We start from the raw sequence: 12,391 nt of genomic DNA on the forward strand, positions 1-12,391 counted from the left end.
GGCATAAGGTATTCTACAACGAGTAGAGGAGTGGAGAACTCTTCTTGTGAAATATTTCTGGACTTTCTCAATTGTGCTAATATCAGATACGTAATGTGGGTTCCAGACTGATGAACTGTATTCGAGTATTGGTCTAGCAAATGTTTTGTATGCTCTGGTTAGTAGTGTGATATTACCAGAGAAAAAGCTACGTAGGATTAGGTTAACAACTCTTAATGCCTTTTTGGCTATGTAGTTGCAGTGGGCTCTAGCAAGAAAACGCTTCTACAATTTGCGTGTCATCCTTGCGCAGGGCCATGCTAATCTTCTCTGTATCGTTCCAATTTTAGTATATGTGCTGCCGAAGCGAGCACTCGGTCTTTTGGTTTGCTTAGGATGTTTTGAAGGGCTTTAGTTAGCTTGTGTATGCTATTCTGATTCCAAGAGGTTGTAGTAGCTGTTGGTGGTTTCTGAGATATTCTTGATGTATGACAGTGTTTTTCTTTTCTTTTTTTCTTTATTATATAAAATACAAAGAAAAAAATAGGAAATTAAGAGAAGGAAAGGAAGCGGGGAAAAGGGGTTTTGAGGTACAAGGAGAAAGAGAAAAAGAAAGAAAAGGGGGTATTGACTTCTAACTCTTAGTACAGTACAAGATATACTCCAACTCTTCTTAGTACAGTACAAGATAAACACACTACAACCTCAACTTTTTGCTTTTAGCACATTAATATATATCTAGCCATTCCTATAGGAGAGTGTTTTTGTTTTTAGGGCTTGTGTTGGTTGCACTGTATTGGGTTGAGTGTTCAGTAGTTTTTGAGACAGTTGAGTGGATATCCATTTTGTTGTATAGACGTTCTGTTTACTTTTTCTGCAGTTCCGGGTTGCTACAGTAGGACTGTATTCATCTAAATCAAATTCTTACACAGCTTCTCTTGTGAGAGGTTAGGTTGTTGCTTTGGTAGTGGAGCACTTGGTTGGTGTGGGTGGTTTTTTTGGTACACTTGTGTCTCTAGTTGCCATTGTGATCTCTCCTCATCTGTTCAGGAAGGGTAGTGAATTTTTGCTTTTTCCTCTCTGGTAAAATGGATTCTTTGAATATGTTGTTGATGGTTTTGTGGATGTTTTGTAATTGGTCCTTCTTTTGGACTAACAGCCTGAACTCAGGTACATATAAACCTAACACCACTGAGAAAATCCAAAAAGCATACCATTCCTTAATGCCGATATGCAGGTGTTTGGGGTTTCTGCAGCTATGCAAAAGACCTAGCAGGCATTTAGAATCTGATACCAAAGTAATGGCAGAAACAAATAGAGAAACTGAAATGTCTATGGAATTCAGCTTAGTTCTATGTACTGAATTCTATCTATGTCCAGACTGTTTCAATGTCTTACAATATTTTCAAAACTAACATTTGAATATTGGATAAAAATGATTCACAAGGCAAGCCTCTGTTTCATACATTTTTTAAATAGCTTATAGGAAAAGATAAAATAGTTAATGCATTTTAATATTGATGCATTCTTGCAAGTCTCCAATTAAATTTATGCTACTCCTATTTCCTTTGTTTATAATTTATTTAATATCATTGCATTTAACAGATGTCACAATTCAGACAATTCTATAAACAGGAATAATCAACCCATTTAAAATTGGTCTGCATTCTGAACCAGCTGGCTTTATCTACACATGTATTTTTCCTGGAATTATAACACACATTCTGTGGTACATAGAAACAAATGATTAACTTGAGCTCACAAATCACTCTTTTTGTTTTTCAAATTAAAAGTGCCTAGATCTTTATAATAAATGTAAAATATAAATATTACAAAAAAAGTTTTCAAAATGTGCACTAAAGAGATGAAAAAGTGGGTGCTAAGCTAGGCACAAATGGAAATTTGCTCTAATGAGAAGCTGCCATATGATGAAATATTTGATTTTTAATTTTATATCATTTATCTATCTATCATCTATCTCTATCACAAATACAAGCACAATAGTCACCTGTTATTTGTTTATTATATTGCAGATATTTTAAAATATGTATTATATTTTGAAGTCTTTTTTAGAATAACACATCTTATTTGTTCCATTTTCCACAAAAAAACAGTGAGAAAGTACACTATCTATATTCAAGAGTTTTTCATGAGTTTTTGGTGTGCAGAAATGGAGTTCATGGAACTTGACATATTATGACAGAAGGGATATAGAATTTGTAGCAAATAAAGTTTCCAAGTCATTCAAAAATATATTGCCAAAAAGTTACATTACAACGATCAATTTTGATATTCAAAACATTGCTCTCCATCTAGAAATGTAGCCTGTGCAGCTTAAGTACTTAATATAAATATGTTCAAAAGAAAACAGCAACCTATTTTTCATCATTAAGTGGTAAACTGAAATAACAGCCGTCCCATAGATGGTCGGCATAATTAAATATCCAGAGAAGATTTTGTTAGCCTCAATGGGCCTTATTTGGAACAGGTGTTTTCCTACTGCAAGCTTTATCTTATATGTTAGAAGATGCAATGACACACTATAACACCCAAGGAAGAAAGCATATGTAATATTAAAACTTTCTACTAATATTTTTGAAAAGTTCTATCATGGGTATTCTACATTCAAAAAAAATAAAAACATTAGCTAGCTTCAGATATCATGCTCTTTATATTAGTTTGTCGATTTGCTCTTAGGATTTTCCATCCAAATATTTGTCAGTATACTTTGCCATCTATTTGCAGGTGTCCTTTTTGTTTTCCTGTGCCTTCCATTCTTTAGTAAACATTACTATTTAAATATTAGGCCTAGGACAGGTCAGAGGTCATTAAGGTCAAACAGAATTGTACAAAATTTCTGCCCATATTCATAGTAGCCAACATGAGGGAACTCAGTTCAAACCAAGGTCTTTAATTACTATGACCTGGTTGTTGGCAGTGATTAATCTGTTTCCACTTAGCTATTTGAAAAACTAAATATTTATGCATTTAATATGCATTAATCCCAAAATCTTAGGAAAAAAAGTTCAAGAATAGATTGAATAGAATATAATAGAATACTTTATTGGCCAACTGTGATTGGACACATGAGGAATTTGTCTTGGTGTAAATACTCTCAGTATACATAAAAGAAAAGATACATTAGTTAAGAATCAAGAATCATAACGTACAACACTTAATGATAGTCATAGGGTACAATCAGCAATAAAATCCTACTTGGAAACAATCAATATAAATCGTAAGGATACAAGCGACAAAGTTACAGTCCTACAATCACAAGTGATAGGGGATGGGTGATAAGGAGTGATGAGAAGATTAACAGTAATAGTAGTGCAGACTTTGTAATAGTTGAACAGTGTTGAGGGAATTATTTGTTTAGCAGAGTGATGGCTTTCGGGAAAAAACTTTTCTTGTGTCTAGTTGTTCTGGTGTGCAGTGCTCTATAGCATCGTTCTGAGGGAAGGAGTTGAAACAGTTTATGTCCGGGATGTGAGAGGTCTGTAAATATTTTCACAGCCCCCTTTTTGACTTGTGCAGTATACAGGTCCTCGATTGAAGACAGGTGGGTAGTAATTGTTTTTTCTGCAGTCCTAATTATCCTCTGAAGTCTGCGTCTGTCCTGTTGGGTTGCAGAACCAAACCAGACAGTTATAGAGGTACAGATGATAGACTTAATAATTCTTCTGTACAACTGTATCAGCAGCTCCTTGGGCAGTTTGAGCTTTCTGAGTTGGTGCAGAAAGAACATTCTTTGTTGTGCTTTTTTGATTATGTTAGGTGTCCATTTTAGGTCATGTGATATAGTAGAAACTAGAAATTTGAAGGTCTCTATTGTTGATACTGTGTTGTCTAGTATTGTAAGAGGTGGTAGTATGGGAGGGTTTCTTCTAAAGTCTACCACCATTTCTACGGTTTTGAGTGTGTTCAGTTCCATATTGTTCCGATTATACCACGAGACAAATGATATAACCTCCTTTCTGTATGCGGATTCATCATTGTCTCGAATGAGACCAATCACTGTTATGTCATCAGCAAACTTCAGTATTTTAACAGATGGATCGTTTGAGATGCAGTCATTGGTATATAGGGAGAAGTGGAGAAAGCACACAGCGTTGGGGGGGAGCTGTGCTGATTGTACAGATATCGGATGTGATTCTGTCTAGCTTCACCTGCTGCTTCCTGTCTGTTAGGAAGAAGTGTTAATGAATAGTTTCTAATCAATTGTTCCATGATCTATTTGATTATTTGCTGTAGCTTCTACAGGTGAAACTTGAAAAATTAGAATATCGTGCAAAAGTTCATTTATTTCAGTAATGCAACTTAAAAGGTGAAACTAATATATGAGATAGATTCATTACATGCAAAGCAAGATAGTTCAAGCCATGATTTGTCATAATTGAGATGATTATGGCTTACAGCTCATGAAAACCCCAAATCCACAATCTCAGAAAATTAGAATATTGTGAAAAGGTTCAATATTCTAGGCTCAAAGTGTCCCACTCTAAGCAGCTAATTAAGCCATAACACCTGCAAAGGGTTCCTGAGCCTTTAAATGGTCTCTCAGTCTTGTTCAGTAGGAATCACAATCATGGGAAAGACTGCTGACCTGACAGTTGTGCAGAAAACCATCATTGACACCCTCCATAAGGAGGGAAAGCCTCAAAAGGTAATTGCAAAAGAAGTTGGATGTTCCCAAAGTGCTGTATCAAAGCACATTAATAGAAAGTTATGTGGAAGGGAAAAGTGCAGAAGAAAAAAGGTGCACAAGCAGCAGGGATGACTGCAGCCTGTAGAGGATTGTCAGGAAAAGGCCATTCAAAAGTGTTGGGGACTTTCACAAGGAGTGGACTGAGGCTGGAGTCAGTGCATCAAGAGCCACCACACACAGACAGATCCTGGACATGGGCTTCAAATGTTGTATTCCTCTTGTTATATCCTTGCCTGTCAAGATTTGGTCCAATTTTTGTAAATCTTTATCTATCCCTAGATCCTTTACATCTTTCTTAAATTTAGTTTGAATTTGCAAATATATCCACCAGTCTAATATTATCCCTTGTTCTTTTAGTTTATCCAGTGTTTTTAATTCCCCCTGTTCCTCTACTAATTCTTTATATCTAATAATTTTTTTAGTGTCCCTTGTATTTGGATATAATATAGCTTCCATAGGTGAGATCCAGTTTGGTCTTTTCAAATAATGCTTTTTTTAAATTTTCTCTCATGTTTGTAAAAGTGAGTCCCTTATCAAATGTCCATGGAAATATGAGTGGATCTTATTCTTTTTATCCCATAGAAAGGTATGCCACCCAACTTGGAGGTCATGACCTTCTATTGCCAAAATTCTTTTATTTTTTAAGTTTATCCACTACTTAACCCATAGTAAAATTGCTGCTTGATAATATGTTTTCCATTTTGGGAGTCCAAGGCCGCCTCTGGTTCTACTATCTTGTAATGTTTTCAGTTTTATTCGTGCTTTTCCCCCCCCATCCATATAAATTTCATTACCATCCTATCTAATTCCTGAAAAAAATTCTTACCCAATTTTATAGGTATTGTTTGAAAATAGTATAATAGTTCATCATTCTGCAATGATGTTTGCTCCACTGTATTTTCCTTAAAAAAAAGTTCCATTTCTTTCTTAATTTTCTCTACAAAATCTTTCTCCTTTAAAATTTCGGGATTAAGTATCCACCTTCTACTCTTCCTTTGCCTTCCTTTCCAAGTTATTTTTAATGGGTTATGATCAGCCCATACATTTGTCATAATCTCTATCGAATCTAGTTGGTTTCCTAGTTCTGCGTTCATCCACGCCATGTCTAATTTAGACCACGATTTGTGTGGGTTAGAGTAGAACGTGAATCCTTTTCCCCCCAAATTTATTCTCCTCCATTGATCTATCAAATTTAGTTCCTGTGTCATATTGAAAAAGGATCTTTCCTTTTATTTTTGTTCTTTGCATTACTAAAATAATCCTTCCTTATATCTACTACTACATTAAGATCTGCCACAATGCATACATTATCTTGTCCCATCTCAATGATTCTCTCATGTAAATCCTTATAGAATTGACTTTGGTTGTCATTCGGCGCATAAACTGTAACTAATAATATTGGCTTGTACCCTAATTCTAGTTCAAGTATCAAAATTCTCCCTTGTGGGTCTACATATTTTTCTACTGCCTTAATTTCTTTTTTAACATATACCACTTTCCCTTTCTGTTTTTGATCTGCCAGGGCTACGAATAACCTTCCTAATTTAGGATATTCTAAACATTTCCAGAATTGTTTTTTAATATGAACTTCTTGTAGGCATACTATTTCTAATTTTGGTTTGGCTAATCTAGATAGTATCTGTTTCCTTTTAATGGTGAGTTTAGACCATTTATGTTTAATGATAATAGATTCGTTTCCGTTTCCGTCTTTCTACTGGTGGGATATTATCTGTCTTCTGTTAATTCTACTCTCTCTTTGTGGGCGTGTTCTTAATCTTCTTCCTTCCGTCTCCTCCTTGTTCTCTCCTTCTTGTTCTAGGCCTCCTATATCTTGCTGTTGTTGTTCTTCTTGGCTTTCTGTCTCTAGCTCCTCTCTACCGCTGCTTTCTTCTTCTGTTCCTCCAATCTGCTCATAGAAATCTTGCAGCTTGCCTAAGTTATGTATCCTGATCCTCTTTTCCTACCATGTTACCAACAAGCCTTCTGGAATGAACCATCGAAACATTATGTTCTTCTGGATAAGTTGTGTTGCCAAAAATTTATAGTCTTTTCTCTGTTCACGCACAGAGGAAACCTGCTTCAGGGTTTCCACTTCTTTATCTTTATAAACCAAAGGTTCGTCTCGCGTTATCTTGTATATGATGTCACATACTTGTTTCCTGACAAATCGCATGTGGACTTCCCTGGGTAACCTGTTATGTCGAGCGTAACTCATTTGAACTCTATAGGCCTCGTTGATTTCTAGCAGGATCTCTCGGGTCTCCCTTTGTAAAGCTGGCGCAAGTAATTCTACCATAAGCACATTCAGATCTTCATCTCTACTTTCGATGATATTTTGAAACCTCAAGTAATAGGCAGCGCGGTCCATCTCTAGGTGGATAATCTGTTCTTCTAATCTTTTATTTATTGTCATCATCCTGTTGTCCATTAGTTCCAGTTTCTTTTCATTTTGTACTGTTCTAAGTTCCACCTCTTCTAGTTTCTGCTCGTTCTTTTGCATTGTTTGCTGTATAGTAACAACTTTGTCTTCTAATTTATTAATATTGCCTTTCAATTCCATATGATTTTGTGAAATATTCTCTTGTGTTTTTATCTGTTGTTCTTGCATTTTAAGCATGGTTTCTTGAATGGTCATTAACGAAGCCTGTATTGTTTGCATATTGGCTACAGTTTGTTTTTCTGCCCCTGACATTCCTTCAATTGCCTTTTGACCGGCAGGTGATGTAATTGTCAATGTTGGACTAAATGTTGTCTTCTTTGCCATTCTCCAGGCTGATGTCATGGCACTTGTCTTATTTTCAAGCTCTATTTATTTCTACCTATTTTATTATCTCCTTTACAATATATTTTAAACTAATCTCTTTCTTTCAATTTATTCCTTCTTTTCAAATCTCTTTATTATAATTATATAGAATTAGCACCACTTGTTATCCCTTTCTCTATCTCAAAGTCAATATCACTATATATCTAACAATATCCTACTCAGACAAAGTCCTCCTGCCTTTCCTTATGCACAAAGTATTAAATTTATTCTTTTTTCTTTTATTTATAATAAAAGGGCAAATCAAAACCTAGATATACGCTCCCCTTAATCTCTTAATATTATATTCAAAGCTTATTTATCACTATATTTCCTTAGTTCAATATACTGTACAATACTTAATCGAAGTAATTATAACCTCAAATATCACCCCAATAGAGAAGGAAAGACAAAAAGCCCCCCTTTTTAATTTCTTAAATCACTTTTAACTTAGAGAAGTAATCCAGTAGTCAGGTATTTATCAACTGAAAGATCTATATCTGCATGTATCTCTATATATCTTACTCAAACACCCCTTTTCTATTTCTTTCTATACACAATGTATTGTAGTTTCTCCTTTATACAATAAAAGAGGGGTCAAGGTTTAGATTCTCTACGCTCACAACAAAATATATTCTTCTTAAACTCTTAATATCCTACTCTAAGATTATTTATCACTACGTTCCTTAACCCAACAATCCTATTTAGTCAAGATAGCTATACCATCAAGTTATTTCAAATTAAAGAAGGAGAAAGCCTCCTTTTTGGTTTCTTATACCCACAATCTCCTTAAAACAGTGCTCTAATAGACAAATACATTCAAATCATACAGGTCATACAGATCATGTTAATCATATAAATCAAACTTATATTTCAATACCAGCCTATTTTGTTATCTTTAAAGTTTACAGTTCATACACCTCACTCAAATATTTCCTTTTCTTTTCTCTCCAATCTCACAGTCTCAGTCCAAACCATTTCCCACTCTCCTCTCTTCCGCTTTGTCTTTCTACTACTCCCTCCAAGTCTCTCTCTTTATGGCTCCACTCGTATCTTCTCCGTTTCTTTCCAATCCTCCTTCGTCGTCTCTTTCAGCCCACTCTCTGCCAAATGTTCTTCTTCTCCGCTCCCATTAATGTCCTGCCGTCTCTTTCGGCTTGAAAATTGCTCAGTCACTCCTTTCTCCGTGTCTTGCCTTTCTCACCTCTGTCTTCCAGACTTTCCTTCTGATCCTTTCAATGTCTCACTTCCACTTCACCTCCTCCTTCCTTCCAAGACTTTATTTTCTTTCTTTCGTATCGCTCTCACGTCCTGATCGGATTTCACTTTCTTCTTCTCCACTCGCCACGTTGGTCTCGTAATCGCCCTCCATCCAAGAAGCAAAGAGAAGTCAATCATCTCTCCCTTATCACCTTCTTTTCGCCACCTCCTCCTCTGGCTTCCCTGGGTTTTCTTCTTCTCCCACCAGTTCTCGTCTTATTTAAATCTCCACCTTTCAGCTTCCTAGAACTATTCACTTCCAACTAATCCCCCTCTCCTTCAGTTTCTTTCCGTTTGTAAAAAGTGCTGAATCACAGCTCTTTCTTACTGTCTCGCTGCCTGTACTATGGGGTTACCCCCCCCCCATTCACCAGAGCTCTTTTTTCCTCGGAAACAAGTTCAAACTTACTTTTGGCAAATCATCACAGTCGCAACTTTGGGATTTTAACTTCAATGACACTTTCTGTTGATAATCTTCTCACTTCCTCCTCATTCACGGTTCAGCCATGGCTTCAGGTCTGCCATAATAAAATGACAGACACTTTCACTTTGGGTTTTCAGGGGTTTCCCCTCTTGCCGGCTGGCGATCGCGTTTCACTTCGCCGTCTTCCGGGCTTCCCCTCTTCTCCGCTTGGCTCTCCAGGCTCCTCACTCCCCAAAAGGCCCCCAAAAAGTGAAAAAATGGGATCCAGAGACGGAGACCACTCTCCCTTCACCCTTTCACCAAGGCATCACCGCCCGAAGCCGGTATATTCAGAACTTCAAGGACCTGTGATCTTTCATCAGACTGGCTAGGAATCCTGACAATTGCAAGGGGAGCCTGACTTGGGAAGCTGAATTTCTCAGGATACAAACCTTTGAAACCTGTTTGTAGAAAAGATCAACTGAAATGTACACAATGCTTTTCTTCAGCTCCTGTGCATTGCAATGGGACTTGTTCAGGAGAACTTCCCAATGGATACTTCATGAAACTATTGTTCTACATTCTACATTGACTCAATATACCTCTCTTTTCTTTTTAGAAGGCAATTGTTCAAAAATAACATTCCCATCTTGTAATTTCCTATGTTGCTATCACAGTTTATTTAAGATGGTATCCTGTAAATATAACCATAGTCAAAAGGAAGTTCCCTCACTCCCCATAGGAAAAATAGTTAAACACGCAGATTTCTCTCTCACTAGCCTCCTTTCTTTTCTTTTCTGTGAAGCTGGAAATGTCTATGACATGCAGGTCAGCACTGGTGAAATTCTGAATAGCAAATGTATAGAACTGCCTGGTTCTACAATCTGACCCCTGGTGAGATTTTTTCAAATTGCAGTGTTTGTGTCAAAGCTCCAGTAATCTATAAATTACTGCAAGATGCCAGATCACTTGTGATCTTGATACCACTCCATTTAGCCTTTTGAAGTATGGCGGCTTCTCCTGGAGACAGTGGTTGCAATCCCCAAAGCCCAGCTGCTACACAGCTTCTATTCATTTAGGGGGTTGTCATGTAAGCCTCACTGAAGTGCACAAGGATGTTAGGGCTGCAGGGTTTGGTGGTTTGCACCTGATGTGAACAGATCCTTCTGGAGAATAAATGTTTTCTTTTGCTTCTCCTTAGGGTGACCATTATCTATGGTTGGTTCTATAGACAGTAAGTCATTAATTAAAGGCAGTTTCTTTGTACATGGCTTACTTCAAGGCTGGGCTTATTTTTCCTTGTTCTCCTTCACCAAATGATCCCTCCCCCTCCTTCCCGGAATCCAGCCCTTTTAAGGATTTCTTTTTTAAGCATTTTTCTTCAATTTCCATTCTGCCACAAGTATTCATCTTAAGAGACAGGGAAGTGAAAGGCTAGGTTAAGAAAAACACAGCCACCTCCAAAGTGCTAAAACTGCAATAAACCCATCACCTCAAACAACAGCGAAGCATGAAAAGATAAAAAACAGCCTGCCAAGAATGTACTAACCACCCATTCACTTTTAAATGCTCTCCACACTTCAGTGCACAGACCTAATTACTTTTCTGCATTCCCAAATCCACTTTGCTGCACTGCAATCAGAAACCTGGCATTAAAATATTTTAGACTCTAAGGATCAAGGCTAATTATGGACCTAAGCAGCACCTTTTGGTTTTCTTTCTCCTTCCACCTCTTATTCTCTTCTTTGGGGCTACTTTAAAGCACGCTCCGTTGGAAGAAAGGCTGCCCAGTCCCAGTTGGGGGTGAAGTAAAGAGAGAATAAAACAAAAAAGCCACTCAGTTCAATTCAGTAAGCTTCAATGAAGCCGGTATATTTAATGTGAGCCTAGGGTTAGCCTACAGAATGCAATATTCTCAACAAAAAAAGAGGTGTTTAAGGTTGGGCAAGGCCCCATAAGGCGGTTGTTGGTGTTTAAGCAGTACACCAAGGTATTTAGCTTTGAAGGTTTCTAAACATTCCAGCTGAGAACACCACCTCTTTACAGTAGCCGCTTAAAGTTTGGGGAGTGGGTGTTTGGGAACGTCCCTTCTCCCTTGCATTGAAAGGTCAACAAACAGTAGGAAAGATCATGTCATAACAAAAATGGAGCCCTTTATTAGAGAGTATCATGATAGCTAATGGCATTATTAAGATAAACTGCAGATATGTATTAAACTGAGTAGTTTCTTAAACAATATCATACTCATTAGAGCATTCACGTGAGAAACATTCTCATTTTGTCCAGCATCAAAATCTTGATCTGGAAATCCAAAACACTATATGGTGGATAGAATAGGCGACCACATCTCATTATATTATCTTCACATTGCATCACAAGTGCTGTACATTTATACTATACAGAATGTATGTTTCTTGGAATTTATAAAAATGCCAAGAGGAGTATGTTTCCTCTCTAGTTGGGTTCTGAAAAAAAAAAAAAATCGTACTCACTTATATCCATGAAAACGATGGGCAATACCTTGAGAAAGTATTTTTCTTCCACACATTTAATAATGCAAAGTAATAAGAAAATATATTTTCCCAAAGTAGTTCATACAACTAAAATTACAGAAAACTGACACAATGGCACCAGTACTTTATGGAGAATGAGATTAGACAGAATATTGCAAGCTTTCTATACTTAGATCCAATTAACCCAATATGGATATAAACTTTTTAAAGATGTGTGCATAGGGCTTTAATGGGATATGAGTTCATTTTAATGACTGATAAGTCACTGGTCAGCTTCTAATCAGAATATAAAGTAAAATTATAGCAGCTTCAAAAGTAATAACTTGTAGGATTATGTCAATATCTAGCCACCAGAATGAAAAAACAACCACATCTGGATTCCTTCTTTCTTTCACAAAGACACTCTATTTATTTATTTATTTTTATACAAAGTGAAGAAAATGTCTCAACAGTTGATTAAAATTAACAATACTAAGGCTGCAACTTTTACTAATGATTAAAACCAAAACATACATCTTGATATGGTGGTTCTGAAATAATAAATGGTTATGATATCCCAATCCTCATCAGAGAAGCTGTTGAGCGTGAACGGAAATGTACAAATGCCATCTTATTTGGTCTAGAGGACATCAGTGATAATGATGACATCACAACTGTCCGAAACATCATCAGTGATTATAAGCATCACCCATCTCCCCTGATGAAATACTTGACATTTCCCGCATTGG

General features: G+C 36.6%; 1 non-coding gene across 1 annotated transcript; it reads right to left on the reverse strand.

Moving 5' to 3' along the window:
• Window positions 1–247: 247 nt before the first annotated feature.
• On the reverse strand, window positions 248–353 carry LOC113417683 (U6 spliceosomal RNA). Its single transcript, XR_003371662.2, has one exon. It is a non-coding gene; the product is annotated as a U6 spliceosomal RNA (small nuclear RNA).
• Between the last annotated feature and the right edge of the window lie 12,038 nt (window positions 354–12,391).

The sequence above is a fragment of the Notechis scutatus genome, chromosome 2 (assembly GCF_049901735.1).
Source record: "Notechis scutatus isolate UNSWTSFEM ecotype Mainland chromosome 2, rNotScu1.2, whole genome shotgun sequence".
Lineage (NCBI taxonomy): Eukaryota > Metazoa > Chordata > Lepidosauria > Squamata > Elapidae > Notechis > Notechis scutatus.